This window comes from Dipodomys spectabilis, unplaced genomic scaffold (assembly GCF_019054845.1).
Source record: "Dipodomys spectabilis isolate Male_0828 unplaced genomic scaffold, ASM1905484v1 ptg000098l, whole genome shotgun sequence".
In the NCBI taxonomy this organism is placed as follows: Eukaryota; Metazoa; Chordata; class Mammalia; order Rodentia; family Heteromyidae; genus Dipodomys; species Dipodomys spectabilis.
The window spans coordinates 14,402,355-14,416,081 of NW_024870775.1; the positions used below are offsets into that span (position 1 = coordinate 14,402,355).

The 13,727-nt window shown below is 46.3% G+C and overlaps 1 protein-coding gene across 1 annotated transcript in view; it reads right to left on the reverse strand.

Moving 5' to 3' along the window:
- The window catches only part of LOC122113891 (semaphorin-4D), a 96,236-nt gene that overhangs the window by 59,546 nt on the left and 22,963 nt on the right, over positions 1-13,727 (reverse strand). The window contains exon 2 of the mRNA XM_042687048.1: positions 4,483-4,555. The gene's annotated coding sequence lies outside the window, so the exon portion shown is untranslated. The remainder of the gene's footprint in view (positions 1-4,482; positions 4,556-13,727) is intronic.

Genomic DNA, 13,727 nt, shown 5'->3' on the forward strand with positions numbered 1-13,727 from the left:
GCTCTCAGCTCCCCCTTCTAAAACTGTGTCCTGCCCCATTGCCACTTTTCTCTCCTGGGTACCTGTCACCTTATAACCCACTCACACCTATCTTGGTATCTTTTAATGCTTGCTTCTCTACTGAAGAGTGTCCTGCTTTCCTAGCTTGATAGGCTGCAGATAACCCATTGATCTCCAGATGGTCTCCTGAGAGCTGGAGCTCTTCCTGGGCTCCAGAGCCACCATCCACAAGCTACAGAACTACAGGCGGGAAACCATGAGGCCTGAGCACATGAATAGGAACATGCTGGGCTCTCACTGAAAGGCTCATTTCATAGGCTCCCCTTGTGCGCATCACAGCACCACCACATGCCCACTCTGCAAGGAAAAATGGACCCTTTGTGGGATATTAATAGCCCAGCCAGATGTGGGACCGCCTGGGGTCTTTTCCCAGGGCTCCACTGGGTGCCCCACAGCTGCACAGGCAGAGTACCTCTGCTCAGGCCCCAGAGGCTGCCAAAGCAAGTGTACAGAGGTAGGGAAGGTGGGGGGTACAGAATACAGCACCAGGTTCATCACAAACATGACATGCAAGCTGTGATTGCCTCTGCATTCAGGACAGAACCATGCCATGGAAAATCAGCCACAAACCAATGAGCACACTCACAGAAAACAAGAGTCAGATGGGCAGTAAGTGGCTGAGGGGTTGTAGCACTCTGAGAGCACATCTAGACAGAGTGCCCTGGGAAGAAATGCCATCAGTGTGGTAACCCCATTCTCTGATGAGCCCCAGCAGTTTGCTTTGTTAACTGCCTGCAAAAGTACAGAATAATGGCACTGGGGCTGACAAGCCCCAGGCACCTCCAAAGCCAGCCTGGAATGGAGGGGAAGTCAGACCCCAGGCAGACAGAACAATGTAGATCTACACTGCGCAGCATACACCAGGTGAATGGCACAAGTGACTGCAGAATTTTCCAGAAGTCAACACAAATTTCTAGTTTCATTTACCCAAAACAGAACACTTCCACACAAAACTGATATAGGCATTATGAAAGGTGCAGCATTTTCTCTTTAGGGTGCTAAGTCTTCACAGCAGGCTATAGATTTGACACTGGAGACCAGCCTGAACTCTGACCAGCCGTATACTTTAGGCACCCCAGGCTGGGTATCATGTCTGGCTAAAGGACTAGCAAGTGAATATCTGAAACACAGATAAGTAGCTCCAGCTAAGAATAGCTGCTGCTGTAAGGAGCTGGATCAGGCCCAGTGTGTTGAATGAAGGTGGGGAAGTTTCCAGTCACTGAAAATGGACTCTGTGCCTGTGTGGGCATCTATGCTTGCAACCTGACCATCGAGAGCCACTGTACGACCGGATGTTTTACAAGCTTCCTGCAATAACCCACAGCACTAAATTAAAACTTTATGCTTTTGGCTTACAGAACACCAAATAACATTTTGATTTACAAAAAAAAGAAAAACTTGGGCATGAACACAGGGCCAGGGCACCCTCCCTTAGCTGTTTTGCTCAAGGCTGGTGGCTCTACCACTTCAGCCACAGCTCCACTTCTAGCTTATTGCTGATTAATTGGAGACAGGAGTTATCTTGGATTTGTCTATCCAGGCTAACTTTGAACTGTAATTCTCAAATCGCAGCCTGTTGAGTAGCTAGGATTATAGGCATGAGCTACCAGCACCCAGGCAAGCATTCAGATTTGCTTACTTTTTTTTTTTTTTATATACTAATGAATGCATGAGCTTTCAGACCAGCACCTACAGAATCCCAGATGCCAAAGCGGGAGGGTCCTGAGTATCTTTCTCCAGGTAACAGCCTCAAAGGACTGCGAACAGGACCAGAGAGACCTTCCCAGGCCTTGGGAAATGCACAGAAGTAATTACTTCCCATTTGGTTGTCATTTAATTAAAATCATTATTGTCCGACTCTCAAACTGGCTCTGAGTGTTTTCAACACTAGCTAAAAATAAAGCACACCTTCTAGAAGCTGGCTGGGCATACTCCAACTGCATGGCAGTGTGCATACACACTGTTGAACAGCAACGAAATTCAAAGCACTTCACTTTCTGCCCTTAGCAACTCCAAAAGAAGCACATCAGGGGTGAAGAATCTAGGTGTAAGAGAAGAAATCACAGGCAAGGTCCAGCCTTAGGTTCTGGCACTCTTGGTTCCCCAAAATAATGCCCAAGTGAAGTCTGTCCCCATCCTGAAGCCTTCAAGCTCTCTGTATCCCATGCCCTCATATACTGAGTTCTTGGTACCTACTAGTAGACCTGCAGTCACCCAGTACCCCCAGAACAATCTTGATGCCCAGGCTCCCAAGCCACTTAGCTACTACTTCCCTGGGTAGACACACCAACTTCCTGTGGAGCCACCCTTCAATTGCATGCTAAAGTTCCAGGAGCAACATCACAGAGATAGGTCCATGGGGACACATGGAAGGATAATGCCTGCTTTGTTCCTGCCAAATGCAAAACTGTCTGTATGGACTATTTCTTCACACTAGAAAAGGTCCCTCGGAAGTATTTTTTGCTTCCACTTCCACACTCACTCTAGAATGTATATCTTAAACTTTCTAAGGATTTCCTCTCTAAATGGCCTTTCATAGGTGAGCTACAGTTCCAAGTGTCTCCATGGGTACTGAACAGTAGATAATACTGACCATACTCTGCTTTTACCTGCACATACACACTTAAGACACAGTCTATATCTGAAATTAGACACAGTAACACATTATCAGTGACTAGCAACAAATCAGAGTAACTGTAACAAGATACAAGTATACAACTATATACAAGATACAACTCTGTGATATAAGTATGGAAATATGGTGTTCTCTCTCTCTTGATATCTAATTACACTCTTTCTTCTAGTTGCTTATAGGTAACTAAAACTGTGCAAGGTGAAACCACAAATGGGGGTGGGGAGCTTACTATATTTGTGACTTGAAAGTAGAAGCCAGGGGGATCCCAGAGCCCAAGTAGAATAGGGAGCTGAACTATCCCTGGGTGGGAGATGGTGGGGCTGGAGGCCATGGGAACAACCTACCAGCACAGCTGGGTGTTTTTGGACAGGACTCAGAGACCTAAATGTCCCGAATATTACAACATAAGTCACAGCTGCAAACTTCATCTAAAACAGACATGTCTGCAAAAACTTTCAGTCCAAACCTCTGGGACCAGCCTACCTTTTCTGTTTCCACAACCCAACCCATCAATCCAGGCTTCTGCTTCTGTGGGTGTCTCACCTCAACTAAGTCAAAGGAAGACTCCCTCCTTCCTGAGCTCCTAGGCAAGCCAGAAAAGTGAGAATTTCCCAGATAGGCCTAAGCCTCACAGTCCCTTCCTCTGCTGCGTGGGGACAGCAGAGACAACTTGCACCCCACTTTTACTGATAACAGGTGTAAGGCTGAGGACAGAGCCTGCAGCCCCTTGAAGACTGCTGGCCCCTCCAGTGGTGGAGCTGCGGATCAGCACACCCCTTTTACTGGCCACCCACCCCATTCACCTGTGGCAGGGCTATGCCCCAGCTGGCTGTGAGTAACCTCAAGACTGAGAGGGCAAAGGGGAGCCCTGCATACACATCCCCCTAGCAGGCCCAGGTGGCACTGCCCTCCAAGCTCATAGATGAAGATACTGGCATACTGGAAGTAAAAGCCAGCCAGAGGCCAGGCAGCATCAGCATGGTAGGAGACCCGGTCACAATGGTTAGGAGCAGGTAGCAAAGGGGGTCAGAGACTCCCCACTGTACAAGTAGTGGGAATCTCTCCTTATCACTTGGTCTGTGTTCTCATTTGTAATGGAAAGGCTCAGAATTCCTAGGGGGGCTGCCAGGACATAGTGGCACACATGCCACATGCCTGTGTGTGACAGGGCTCATGCACACCAGTGTTCCTGAGCCTTCGGCACAGGCCATCTGCCATCCTCCATACTGTAAACGGCAGTACAAGATGCCGGCCACCCCAGACTCCTCTTTGCCTCCTCTATCCTGGCCTGAGAGGCTGTCTTCCCTGTCAGGCAGAGGCTATGAACCAGTAAAACAGAAGATAAGCAGGGACCACCAGTCCTTGTGACTCCTGAGGGTACAAGACATGTGTTTTCCAAGACACAATAGTTCCTGAACTCACAGTTTCCAGGGGAAACATTGGAGGATCCCAGACAAGGATACAACCTTACAGACAGCCCTTTCCTGTCCTGCCTGAAAAAGCTAGTGCTGACCAGTGCTGGACTCACTACCCAAATGAGCCTCACTCAGCAGTGCCCCAATGGCAGCCCTCACCACCCACATCGACACATGAGTCAGACCATGACTGCCCTGGGCAGAAAAGCCTGAACTTTCTGAGACTGTATTTCTTGGTGCCCAATCCCCTCACAAGCCACGCATAGAACAGACTTAGCAGTGACTGACTGAGAGCAGATATCAACTGATAAGACCTCCTGAGGGGCGGGTTCTAAAGGCAGGCACCCCTCCCAACTGTGCTTCATCCCTTACCTCAGGACTGATGTCGTCAACCATTTCAGCAATCAGGACTGGGCTTCTTCCCACTTTCTGGTGTTAGTGGAACCTGGAGCAGTTAGAAAAAGGGGGATACATATTAGCAGGACCAACTTGGCATCAGATCCTTTATAATAACCACACAAACTCTTGTGCTAAAAATGTTCACCAGAACCGGGCGCCAGTGGCTCACGCCTGTAATCCTAGCTACTCAGGAGGCTGAGATCTGAGGATCACAGTTCAAAGCCAGCCCGGGCAGAAAAGTCTGTGAAACTCTTATCTCCAATAAATCACTAGAAAACTGGAAGTGGCACTGTGGCTCAAGCGGAAGAGCACTCGCCTTGAGCTGAAGGGCACAAGGACAGTGCCCAAACCCAGAGTTCAAGCCCCAAGACCAGCCAAAAAATAAAATAAAATAAAATAAAACAAAATCATAAGAATAGGAGGAAGCAAAGAAAGAGGGTAAGGCCAGAAGAGAGAAAATAATACTAAAGTAAGAGAGGGCTTACTATGCATCACACATACAGGAGAAATATGAAGCAGCAAACCAAGAGAATACAAGGTTCCTTTCTGACCATCCAGGGCCTCCCGAAGTCCCCTAGCCAAAGCCCAAAACTGCAGAAGTCAAGTTACAGGTGAGGCTTTGTCATTTACTGAAGTACAGCGAAGTGGTCCTTTTCCTCTTGAAGATAGGCAATGATGTGGGCAGTGACCTGGACTGACATCAGGGCTAGCGGTGTGGAGAGGGACAGGAGGACCTCCAACACACGGAGAGAGAAGCAGCAACCTCCTCACCCCAACATTCACGTTTTCTGTAGTTACATTTTGCTCTGCTTTGAAAGTTTGCCCCCAACTTCATCAGCTGAAATTTAGTTATTATTCTGCTGGTATTAAAGAGGGTAGGAACTAAATCCTGAGACTGTATGTATATCTGGAGACAGGGTCTTAGGAGGTAATTAGGATTAGGTAGGATCCTGAAGTGGGGCCTCCATGATGGCCTTGGTGATTTATAAGAAGAGAAAGAGAATGGAGCTGGCATAGCTCAGTCTCAATGGGAGATAGCCTCCACCATATTACAATGCATCAAGAAGTTCTTACCAGATACCAGTGCCAAGCTCCTGGTCCTCCAGCTTCGAGAACCATGAGCCAAATAAACCTCTACTCTTTATAAACTACCCAGTTAATGCAAGACAGAATGGAATAAGATATTCTTAGACACAGAGATGCGCTAAAAAGAAGATCTTCACCTCATAGCAAAGCCACAAGAACACCTTCAAAGTCCACCACCAGCTTGACCACAAAGTAAATACATGGCATGTCCTAGGCAGCTGTTACAAAGAACTAACTGGGTTTCCTTTTCTGGAGACAGCTGCCCACGGTGGAAGGAAAGGGGCCTGGGGGGTCCGAACGCAATGTGGTCACTGCACATACATGCTTTGGTGATAGTGATGAGTTTACCTTGCACATTCTGCAAAAGGTATGCCACATTTCCTCTTAGCAGCCACTCACTTTCCTTTTGGGGAAATTCCACTTCAACACACAGAGAAAAATTGACTCACAATTGCCCTCCTGAGCACACTGAGAGGACTCCATGTCACATTTATGCCACACATGGATATACACACATATGCAGCTGCATATGCATATGCAATATATATCCATGCCACAATATACATGATATATACATGTATATCCATGCATGCCTATACACACAAATGCATGTACACATGCACATGCTACATATACACATATGTCACATACACATGCATACTCATATACACAAATATATAGACACATATAACCACAACTGGACCCCTTTTCCAGCAGGCCCCCACTCCACTCCCTCATTAATTATTAGATATACAGACTCTGAGCTACATTTGGTTCTGGAGCTCAAGAGCCTCAGGTGAGTGAGTGTCACACAGAATACCTACAGCAGAAGCAACAGGGGTGAGCTAAAAGCACATCTATGGGCCCCAGTGGAGTGTGACACTGCAGAGATGTGACTAGACACAGAAAGGAGCCTAACTAATGACTCCAGGGTGACAGTGCCACCAGGGTGTTCCAGGGAACACCATGTGGTGACAAGGAGTATGTTGGGGAGTCCGAGAATCAATGCAAGGAGCATGTGCCAGGCTGCGTCAAAAGCCCCACCTTACCCCTATCAAAAGGATGCAAGGAAACTAACTGAAAAGGGGAATTCCAGGGAAGGAGACACAGCTGAACAAACTGGAGAGTGCCACCCACCTGAGAAGATGCCTGCCAGTGGGGTTTGACCACACTGTCACTAACTCCCACAGGGCCTCATCCTAGAGGGAACAGGGGCCTGCTTGGAGAACCCAGGCCCTTCCATGCAGTCTGGGAACCGCCATATGCAGGCACAGACACCATCTCCTGGCAGCAGAGAAGGAGGCATTGGCAGGGAGCCTGGGAAGGGTATGCCAGGGCCATCTGGCTGAACCAGGGAGCCTAGGCCAATAGGGCCTGCTACTAGGATGCATGCCACTCTGTGCAAAACTCTGGTTAACACCTGGGACTGTGCTGACTTCATGCCAGTCCCGAGATCCTAGAGAACAGTGACAAGTTAAAAAGCAGAGAGAGAGAGAGAGAGAGAGAGAGAGAGCACACAAGCTGTGTCTGGAAACATCACAAGAAGGAATCCCATCGTTCCACTTTGCCTGGCCAGGACTCTTGAAGCCCCATCTATAGAGGCACAGAAACCCTGCAGGTCCCACTCAGGGCCTCCTATTGCACAGTTAGGAGATGCTCAGAATCTCCCTTGGGTTAGCTTCTCCTTTCCCTGGACCTCCTGGAGCCCTCCTGAGAACTCACTGGCCCTGTGAATACCCTGTGATCACTCCATGTTGACCCAAATCTCAAATTGTTCTACAACCCTACAAAACAAAACCCTTCCATCTAACCCTGGGGGCATAAGGATCCAATAGTCAGAGCAGATGTGCAACACACATCCGCATGCATATAGGGGCAGTCCCTTCTCTCTTTGCCACAGCTTTCCCAATAAAGTCTTTCCTTCCCAAGTCTGAACTTGCTTTTTATTTGAACTGTGCACAAATTACAAACCACTGGAGCCCTAGGACATATCACACACCCACACAATTATCATACAAATCACAGTCGTCCATGTTGTACTGGCTTCTACTAACTGGGTAGCAAAGGAACCCCAATACCCCCTGAGGACAGCATGTAGTTTTTCTCAACACCAAGAGAGTGGAGATAGAGAGAAGCCACCTTGTCACAGATAGCATAAACCCAAGAAAAGCCTGGGTCCTACCCGCCAAAGGACATCACGAATAATAAATGAGTTAATGGGCAGAATCCAAAAGGCTGGGGGTTGAGTTTTATTAACTATCTTTTCCTAGTAGCTGATTAACCTGGTTTAGGTCTGGAAGGGAAATTCTGGGGCTTTCTGCTTCCCAGACAGGAGAGCACAGGGCTGAAGTTTCTCTCTACAAACTCCAAAAGAAATGCTGAGAAATCTCTCCATATCACTGCACTGCAAATCCTTGGAATTTACTGACTCCAAGCACAGATGTGGGAGAGTCTTGCTGATGTCAGTCAATGAGGCTACGTGGCTAACAGTGGTCAGGATCACTGTGTGTGCCTACTCTCTTCTCTTCCCCACATGTGCCCAGAAAAGATGACCAACTTACCAATAAGGAGACACCTTCACACGGAGAACACTCCAGCTAGGAGAGAGCAGAGAAGGTCTTTCCCCCACAAGGGGAAGCCAGGAAGACAGAGGTCCCACAGCAGGCAACAACCACAAGCAAACAGACTCAAGTGGATGTGGAGTCTACTTCATTTTCCTGTCTTTTAGGGATGTTGTTCAGTTAGGGTCTGTTAGGGTGCCTGCATCCACCTTTAGGTCTGCAGGGTACGTTTGTTTCCAGAAGCCAAGTCTAGTCATATTTGCATTCCGAGAAGGAAGGTCCTGCTCTCTTGGCTCAGTTCACGCTGACAACTCTGACACAAGCTGCCTTCGAATTCTACTGAGTTTCTTGCCTTGTTTGGATGCATCTCTGCTTTTGGCAACAGGCCCTCCTAACAGCTGTACAAATCACGCATGCTAACCTCACCCCTACATACATGATAATAAATACACAGAAATTTGCTGGGCCCAGGGAAGAAGCAGCCCAGGAAGAAGGTCCTTTTATTATATCACTGAGTGTCCTCCCCGCAACCTGACACAATAGCCAGGACTGGGAAAACCACTCATGCAGTGTTCCTCCTGCTTCCCAGGTCTGGATTCTCACTTTTAAAATAACCCTTGTTCTACCACATCCTGTGGAGAAGAGATAGGAGGAAGCATACAATTCCTGCAAGCCAGCACCATCAGCCAACACTGTGAGCTGGCCAAGGGTAAATGGGTCACAACAGAACAAAATCCCAGTGGTCCACACCCTGTCAACCCAGCTACTCAGAAGGTTGAGATCCTAGAAGGATTGTGGTTCAAAATCAGCCCAGACAGGAAAGTCCATAAGACTCTTATCTCCAGTTAACTAAAAAAGGCTGAAAATAGAGCTTTGACTCAAGTAGTAGAGTGCTAGCCTTGAGAGACAAAAAGAAACCTCAAAGACAGCATCCAGGCTCTAAGTTCAAGCCCCAGGACCAACACACACACACACACACACACACACACACACACACACACACACACACACACACACACACACACACACACACACACACACACACACACACACACACACGTTATTTAAGCCACTATTCTTAAGGGAACCAATGAGATGTTATAATTCTCTCAAAGGAAAAGTCAAAGGATCACAAATGACATGGAATAGGCCTGGGGAACAAGGACTGAGGAGCAGCAGCTCCTTAATGGACCAAAGGACGCCTTTGGATAGTAAAATGTTCCAGGAACATAACTAGATAGCAGTAGTAGTGCAAAGTGCTGAAGGTTCTAATATGGTTAATTTTATGCACCTAACTCCATTTTCCAATGTCATGACGAAACATGAGGCTGGGTAAATTATAAAGAATAGTTTCATTTGCTCATGGTTCTAGAGGCTGGGGAAGATCAAGAGCTTGGTGCTGGTGAAGTGTGCTTCAGATATAGAGATAGAGATATATAGATATATAGACATATAAATATAGCTATCTGGCAGAGGACCGCACGTGGTGAGATGTCTAGAAAGCAAGCAACCTAAGTTGGGTCTATCTTCCTCTTCCCATAAAGCCATCAATGACATGACAGGACCCCACCCTCATGACCTCATCTAACCTTAACTACCTCCCAAAGAGCATACTGTGTAACATAAACTTGAGAATTACATTTCCAACATATAACCTTTGGTGAGGAAATGACAAACAGCCGTAGTACGGTGTTATGTGAATTTCACTTCAACAGAAATAAATAAATAAACCCAAAGGAAGTAAAGGGACTTCTAAGGGAATTTCCATTGGACACAAAACTCACTTTTCCTATGGGAGGATCTAGTTACCTCTCTGCTATCAGAAGCAACTCGTACACCTATGGAGGACAATTTGTGTTATTAGTTGTTTCCAACTTACAGAGCTCTGTGAGTCCCACAGCCTGACACTCTGTTCAAAGGCTGTTTATACAAAAGCCCCAAGTTTGTACAGAGGAGGGAATGGGATCTGGGATTCAGGAAGACCAAGTCTGGAATGAGACCACCACCACAAATAAGTAGGAAAAGGAGTCAGGAGTGACTTTTGCATTTCAAGGGAAAGCCAGGTACATTGGAAAGCTGGGGAATCCAGTGCTGGTGTGCCATGACAGAGTAGGCAACAAAGACCCTTCATGGTTGTCTCACTTTCAACAATACTCCATAGCTGCCAAGGCATGCACCAACAGGCCAGACATCTAAAGCAAAGGAGGTGTTTAAAACTTTAAAATATTAACAACAACAACAAATGGACAATGCTTAGATCTGAGCTCACACGGCAGTGGCATAGATTCATTCTTTAAGAAATGCCTTTATTTTTTCCCATCTTGATTCCTGCTAGGGTTCCTAGCATATGTCTAAGAGTCAGGAGCATCCAAGGCAGGCTGCCATACCTGTAATACCTCTTCCAGTATGCATGCACACACTGGGACACACCAATACTTACAGACCATGTAAGCACATGTGGCTGTCTCCACAGGAGATAAATGTACTTAGGAGACCACTCAAGTCCTTGGCAAGGGTCCATACTGTCCAGAACACACACAGTGTGACAGCCAAAAGCATCCAGACTGTCTATGCCAGGCCTGCTCCAGACATATCAGTCACGTATAAGTATCTAACTCTCAAGACCGAGCTAACCACTTTCTCCATGCAATGAGTGCCTACCATGCAATAACTGCCTACCACAGGGGTAGGAATGAGGGCTATGGCTCTGCTATCCTGATGAGCAATGACCTCATGTGCAGCCAGGTCACGTGCATTCATAGCTGGGCTCATGTGACCTCACATGTGAATTCAACCCTAGTTACGGGAACCTTCTTTCAGGCTGTTGCTCCATTTCCACACCACTCTTAGTGTAGTACACAACCAGAAAGTTTGGATACATATTTCAGAAAGCAGAGCCTCTAAGAGGGCTATGTTACTCGTTTACCAAGCAATCACAGTGGAAAGGAAAATGCTACTGCCTCCTGGAAAGGAAGTGAATCATAATCTTCAGAACTCACAAGCCTCCATGTGAAGATTAACTGGTTTCGCCTTGTTGTTGAGGCTGTGGAGTTTCCATGAGCAGTCCCCTTCCACCACAGCTCCAACTTGCTTGTTGCACCTGCCCCCTTCCTGGCAGCCATGCATGAACACAAGAACCTAGTCTCACTCACCTCATCCTGTGTATGTCTTCTCATACTTCAGCACCAGGACAAGCCAGTGAGCTCATCACAAAGTTGGAGAAGAAAAAACATTCATGTCTTATACCTACCAGAAACCCCCAGCACCGTCAGTGGTCCCAGCCACTCTGTCCCCAGAAGACCCATGAAGACCTAGACTGGGAGTTCTAACAGGACATAAAGCCAGACCTCTGAACACAAGGGTTTTATTCTATATCTATGGTCAAAATATTCAGAAAGAAAGAAAATCTGTATCTGTGCTAAAAACATAGACTATTTTCTTGTCCTCATTCCCTAAAGAATTCAGAATGTAAAATGTTTATATGGCATGTACATAGCCTTAGGTACTGTAGGTAATTTAGCAATGATTTATAGGACTTGGGCAACTGTGGATTTGGTGTCTGCAGGGTCCTAAATCAATATCCTTGAAGATATAGAAGAACAAGGTACACTCACCCATGCAGCCCTCTTGGTGGATAAGCAGATTTTAATTTTTATCCTGTGGCTTACTTGTACTTCCTACAGTAAACATAGCTTATTTTTATAATAAAGGGGAAAATCACACCAAGGGAAAAAAACCTTACTCTGTGTATGTGTGTGTGTGTGTGTGTGTGTGTGCTCGTGCCCGCACACGCGTGTGTGTTGGTACTGGGGTTTAAACTCAGGGTCTGGCACTGTCCCTTAGCTATTTTGCTCATGGCTGGCACTCTACCACTTGAGCCACAGCTCCACTTCTGGCTCTTCACTGGTTCAATGGAAATAAGAGTCTCAGAGACTTTCCTGTCTAGGCTGTCTTCAAACTAGGATCCTCAGATCTCAGCCTCCTGAGTATCTAGGCTTACAGGTGTGAGCCACTGGAGCCCAATTGCCCGGGTCTGTAAGAAAAGTGGCAGGAGGATAGCTTCTTGCATGTTCCTTCCCAGGTGTCAAGAGCTATGGAAGCACTTGTGGTCAGAGCTGAAGCTCTTATCATCTGGAACTCACCTTTCAGGATGCACATCTGCTACACATGAGCATTAGAAGATCAAGCATTGCCCAAGACAGAACAGAGTAGGACAACAGCCATCAAGGACCATTTGCAGGAAGGTCACCTGGTCCAGCCTGCTTGGCTACAACCTCTGTCAATGCAACTCACAGCCTATTCACCATAGCTCAGGGTCCCCAACTGACCCTACTTCCTTTGTAACCAGGATTGCCAAACCCTCTGCGTTAAAAAAAAAAAAAAAATGAACATTTTCCTCATTGTTCATAAATCACTCTCCTATTTAAAGCACAGGATGTCACAGATACTTAATTAAAGTGACTAAAATTAATCTTTCTAGAAGAATTACTCAAGAACGGTGACCTTTCCTCTCACATGGAAAGAGGCTACAGTCAGGATCTTAAAATCAGCAGCCTCTGTCAGTCATTCAAATAGTTTCTGCTTTACACCTTAAGAACAAAGAAAACACATCACATAGAAGAACTTATTGTCAGCCATCTCAACCCATCAAATAAAAATCGACAGAGAAATCTCTGCCTAAGTATCCACTCCAACACGCTCCTCCACCTGGCCTTGTTTACCTGGGTTTTCCAAACAGGCTAATATGGGGCTTTTTATTGGAAACAGACATAAATAAATCTGTACCTAGTAACAAACCACTCAGAACAAACAGCTTGAATGAACACCAGAATCAAGAGGTAAAAATCTCATCTACCTGCCAGGGAGAGGCTTCCGGTTTCTTCTCACACTGGGATAAAGCCAGACGGACTTTCCCTGAGTGTGACTGCTCCCAGGCAGCAACTGGTCCTTCTAGAGACACTGAAGGCATGCAGGCCACTGAGGGGTAAGTAGTGTTAAATCCACCAGTCCTGTACCATACGTACTGAGGCTTTGGAGCCTCAGTGCTCCTCCTAAGCCGTCTCTTCTGCTACTCCCCAAAGAACAGTAAAGCATTGCAGGAAATTTGGCAAGTGGTGCTACACTAGGTCTAAAGTAAAAGTTTTAAAAGCTCTGGAGATGAACAGTAGTGATGGTCACAGATTCATGAACATATTTAGTGCCACGGAACTGCATACTTACATTCAATTAGTATAGTAAATTTTGCCGTGTATCTATTTTACTGCAAATAACAACACAACCTAAGAGCTGGACATGAGTGGTAAACATCTTGAACCCAGCATTTGGAAGCCTGAAGCAAGAATCACAAGCTTGAGAGTTCAGAAGCAAAAAAGAAAAAGATAGACAAAGAGAATGAGAAAACAAAAAAGAGCATATTTCTTCATCAGAAAATTAATTTACAATGTTGTATATGCATGAAAATAAAGAAATAAAAGAAGTTCAAAAAGCTAAAGCCTATGGGGGTGCAGTGGCTCAAGCCTGCCTATAATCCTAGCTACTTCTCAGGTAGACATTGAGGGATCATGATTTCAA